Source organism: Pinus tabuliformis, chromosome J (assembly GCF_031772625.1).
Source record: "Pinus tabuliformis cultivar Carrire ecotype Pingquan chromosome J, CPIR1, whole genome shotgun sequence".
Taxonomy (NCBI): domain Eukaryota; kingdom Viridiplantae; phylum Streptophyta; class Pinopsida; order Pinales; family Pinaceae; genus Pinus; species Pinus tabuliformis.
The window spans coordinates 384508196-384513848 of record NC_142295.1 but is presented as its reverse complement, the minus strand read 5'-3'; the positions used below and the strand labels follow the sequence as shown (position 1 = coordinate 384513848).

Here is a 5653-nt window from a genome sequence, read left to right as displayed (position 1 = left end):
CAAATCCAACTTATCATAGCAAGACTAAGCCTATTGACATTAAATGCCATTTTGTAAGACAAATCATTAATAGAGGTGGAGTACTTCTTAAAAAGGTCCACACTCAAGAAAACTATGCAAACGTGTTTATGAAACCAATGTTGTTAGAGAAGCTGCAATGGTGTTTGGCTTCTCTTGGCTTACAAAAGAGGTGATGAATAGTTAAAGTGCTATTCATTTGACTACAAATCCAGATTATCATAGCAAGACTGAGCATATTGACATTAAATACCATTTTGTAAGACATGTCATTGATGGAGGTGAAGTACTTCTTAAAAAGGTCCACACTCGAGAAAATTGTGCAAACATGTTTATGAAACTAGTGTGGTTATCGAAGTTGCAATGGTGTTTGGCTTCTCTTGGCTTACAAAAGAGGTGATGAATGGGCTTGGGAAAGGTATTAGGTAAATTGTTGTCAATGTGGAAATTGTTAAAATATGACCCAAAAAAAATGTAAAAACCAAAATTTACCGACGTAAACATTTGGTGGTTAGATTAACAGGATGATAATTTTTCTAATGGTGCCTACTACATTTACTACATTTACACTAAACCCTGAGAGTTGAAGAAGATTTATATTGAAGCCTGAGAGTTGAAGAGGCGTAACCCTGATTGTAAATTCACCTTGAGTAATAAAATACTTTACCTTGCCTATGGAGGTTTCCATAATAAACTGTTAGGGTTTTATCATATAAAATAATCTCATGTATTTTTTCATCATTATTTCTTTGAGGTAATAGTTTTCCCAAAAAGGAGCTTCACAAAGATCTACATACCCCCTCTCAAGCGAAGACCAAGATGCAAGATCAATTTGAGGTTCAACGCTGTCCTGTGATGCTCTTCATGAAGTTATTCTCCAACTTCTGTAGTCCATGTTAAAGAATTTCTTGCAAACCTTTCATTGAACTGTTGGAACATGGCAGCCATTCTGTAGCCTTCAGCACTCGACATGCCGGCCGGGAATTCTGATGATCAGGTTGATGACTAGACTCCCAATTTTGATAACCTGGACATGCCATGTCTTCCCCACTTTGATGCTGCTGCAGACTGCCAATGTTTCTCCTGTGGTGAACTGATCCAATCCTGTTGAATTATCAAAAGCCAACTGCATGATAGAAGTATCTCCTGCAGGGTCACGCTGCCCAATCACCCATGTCAAAGAATTTCTTGCAAACCTTTCATTCAACTGTTCGAACCTGGCAGGCATTCTGTAGCCTTCAGCACTCGACATGCCTGCCAGGAATTTTGATGATCAGGTTGATGACTAGACTCCCAATTTTGATAACCTGGCCATGCCATGTCTTCCCCACTTTGATGCTGCTGCAGACTGCCAATGTTTCTCCAGTGGTGAACTGATCCAATCCTGTTAAATTATCAAAAGCCAACTGCATGATAGAAGTATCTCCTCCAGGGTCCCGCTGCCCAATCACCCTGCTCTCAGAAGGGTAAGCTAATCCGATCCTGTGGAATTATCAAAAACTACATGCACAATAAGAGGAGGCCCTCTGGAGTACTGCTGCCCCATCATCATCTAGGGCGAACTGTTAAAATAAGAATAAATTTTAATGGAAGGTTAAATCCATTTGATATAGAATTCTGTTCCGCAAAGTTCGGATAGAGGAAATTTAATTTAATTAAGTTCTCCCGAAATTAATTAAGTTCTCCCGAAATTAGTCAGCTTTCAAAGTACGTATTGACGTCATTTAAGGCTAGCTTAAATCTTTTTAGTTTAGTAGAACAATTATTGAGCGCAAAACGGTTATAAGGCTGACAAAGATCAGTGGTAGTTGTCGTGAACAGTACTCATAGTGAATGCTTTAGAAGTGAAACCTATCTATTGATGAAAGGGTAGTGACATGCATAATGAAGTTGTTGTAGATGCTATTTTTCTGCATCACAAGGAGAAATGTTGTTGTGGGGAAGCTAATGAATATTTGGATATGCAAATTTTCTTAAATAGTATATTATCATCACCAGTAATCTCCACAAGAACAAACCCCATCCCTAAAATGATGGAAACGGTAAGAGTCTCTAACAATAATTTCACGGTTAACAATCTTGGAGATGAACTTAGTTGCAGAATGGCAATCACCACAAACACGAAGGTTCTTGTTTATCCTAATTGAAATACCAGGTGATGTGTTTATAATCCCAAAAGCAATAGCCAACTTCTCGCTGTGACCACATAAGATGTGTTCCTTCTCTTCCTCGTCCACATCAAGCAACACAAAGCTAGTGTCCGGTACATAACCAGCTGCTTTCATCTGCTTAGCCAGTGTCCCTAACAATGCATATATTTCATTTGATTGTGGGTGTGATTTGTCTCCCACATGAAATGTATGAACTCTGTTGCTAACCTCAATCCAGCTACATCCTGGGCTCTTTTTCAATCCCCTTTGCTTCATAAGTAATCTCATCTTCTCTGCATCATCCCACCTGCCAGCCTCAGCATACATATTTGATAGCAAGACATAAAATCCAGGATTGTCAGGCTCTAACTCAAGAAATCGCTGTGCCACACAATCTCCTAATTCTAGATTGCGATGCACTCTACATGCAGCGAGCAAGGTCCCCCACACATTCGCTCCAGGTTCCAAGGGCATATTATTGACAAATGCCCGTGCCTCATCTAAGAGCCCAGCTCTGCCAAGAAGGTCAACCATGCATGCATAGTGCCTCTCCCTAAGCATACTGGGATAATCTTGATTAATTCTTGAAAACAATTGCCACCCTTCGTCCACAAGTCCTGCATGGCTGCAGGCCGATAAAACAGCAGTTAATGTGACCTCATTTGGGGTTATCCCTGAAAGTTGCATCTTATAATAGAGATCGACGGCTTCTTCACCATGCCCGTGCATGCCATAGCCTGCAATCATTGCAGTCCAAGAGCCAACATCTCTGTCAGACATTTTGTCAAACACTTGCCTTGCAAATCCTACAACCCCACATTTCCCATACATGTCTATAAGGGAATTACCAACGAAAACAACAGATTCAAACCCATTTCTTACGATGTAATCATGAATTTCCTTGCCCTTCTGCAGGGATGACAAACGAGAGCACGAAGGTAGAACGCTACTGATCGCAATTGAATTGGGCTTGATGCCCGCCAACCGCATCTGCCGAAAGATTTCCACAGCTTCATTAGCATATCCATTTTGAGTATAGCCACCAATCATTCCATTCCATGAAATCACATTTCTCTCAGGCATTTTGTCAAACACATCGCGTGCATCGTTGACACACCCACATTTTGCATACATGTCTACCAGAGCACTCCCTACAAATATATCACATTCAAATCCCCTTTTAAGCAAATAGCCATGAATCTCCTTACCATGTTGCAGAGCCCCTTGGACTGCGCACGCTGAAATAACAGTTGCCACGGTCACCGAATTGGGTTCGACACCTTCCTTCTGCATTCCATAAAAAAGCTTCCAGGCCTCATCAATCTGCCCGATCTGAATATACCCTGTAATTAGCGCTGTCCATGACACAACATCTTTTTCAGGCAATTTTTCAAACACTTGACGTGCTTCCCCGATAAGGCCACATTTACCATACATGTCTAACAAGCCATTTCCCACAACAACATTGGACTCGAACCCTGATCTGGCAATACAATCGTGCACTTCAATCCCTTGCTGCAGAGCGGAGAGCTCCGTGCACGCTTTCAGAACGAAGGGAAATGTGAAAATGTCTGGAGCCACGCCTTCTTGTTGCATCTTATCATAAAGCTCCAGTGCCTCGCCACAATATCCGTGCTTAACATATCCTCTGATCAGGGCATTGCAGGCATAAACATTCAGCTTTGGTATCCTCTGGAACGCAATCTCGGCTTCCCTGAAAGAACCCCATATGGCATACAAATTTACGAGCTTCGTGCCTAAAATGAGTGTCTGCTTCATTCCAGTTATAAGTATTCGGGCATGCAATTGCTTGCCTTCTGCCAGAGTTCTGGTGTTGGCACAGGCCTGTAAGAGAGAAGCGCAGGTGTCGTGGTCCATTGAAAAGTCCTGCATACTCTCTTGTCTCTGTAATGCGAGGTGTTGAAGGGCAGTGAAGGGCTTTGTGTTGGGATGACAATAGGAGAACCGGACAAACAATGGCAACCTGCTCTTGTGATGAAATGCCATCCCCAGTACCCCCCATGAAGAGAATAACTGTCACTGGCATGAGTTTGCTTAACTGGCCTTGGCATTCAAAAATTTGCACAGCAAAGTTTGATATTTGTTGAAATACATAATCGGGAGGTGTATGCGTCGCTGAAAATGTATGAACTCGTCCGAGCATGTGTTCACTGTCTGTTGACTCAGCAAAGTTCGACATTCATTGAGCTAGATATTATGTGTATTTGAAAAAGTATAAACTGGTCCGAATATTGCCTTTTTGGCTGTAAAAAAGTAGATATATTTTATCTCTTCATACAAATTTGTTTGAGTTTGAAATTTGCATTATGTATTTATATATTTAAAAATATGATTTAAACCATTAAAAAAATATATAATTTTATTCGAATTCAAGCTTATCTATATCATAATGTATAAAAAGTTTTTTGGAAAAAGTTACATTGAAAATTTGAGTCGATGCGATTCTAACTAGCAGTGTGGCTCATCTTCAAGACAATGTGGTTTATCTGCCGAATACGATGAAGAAACAGATCCAACCAAAAGATTAAAAAGAAAAACAAATCAACCTAATAAAAAAAAGACAAATCAACCTAACAACTAAAAAACAGCTATATTTAACCATAAAAGAGAGAAGAGACGGATTGGTAGTATTTAAATTAATAAAATATATAAAAATATATAATTTTTAATTTTATTAATTAATCAACTAACGACTATATCTATAATATTCAATTCGTTTTTTTATAACAAAATATAATTTTATTAAAAATTTATCACTAAATTCCAATTAAAAACCCAAAACATATAACAATTAAACATCAAACATTTGAATCTCAAAATCTACACTACCTCACTTTCTCTCCGTACCTAAGCTTAACCTACCTTGAAAAGCTAGAAAAAACATACATAAAATGAACCTCACATTTTTAACATTGAATAAAATATCTCCCAAAATCACATTATAATATTTTTTGGGAAGCAATATTTGATCTCTCCATGTGTTGGGTGGCACCTAACGCTTAACCTCTTAACACATGTTCTTTAATTAGGGGTGGTAGATGTTAGTATCATTCTTAATTCAAAAGGAAACAAAAAAATTGGTTTTGGAAAGGCCACAAACAATTATCGGAAGTTTGTTTATTTCATTACGGTATTTTTTATTTCAAAAAAATAAAACAAATTTAGTTTTTTAATTATAATGGGATATTTGAATATAATAATTAAATATATGGTCTCAAGAACAATATTTATAGATAGAACTTAGTTCAAATAGCCCAAGTCTAACATGAAATGGGTAATCTACACAAGGTGTCGTATTATCAAGTTTTTCAAAAATTCAAACACCAGTTGGATTCACCAACCAATGAAGCAGTTCTTTACAACCTAGGAATCATTAGGGAAAATGAGGAATAGTGTTACCAACCTATCCCCTAATAACATGTTGTAGTGGCTACAACCACCCTCTAAAATTTTTCCTATGCTTC

General features: G+C 38.4%; 1 pseudogene; it reads right to left on the bottom strand.

The window, feature by feature from the left end:
• Positions 1-751: 751 nt before the first annotated feature.
• LOC149227390 (pentatricopeptide repeat-containing protein At3g12770 pseudogene) lies at positions 752-4386 on the bottom strand (annotated as a pseudogene).
• Positions 4387-5653: the final 1267 nt, after the last annotated feature.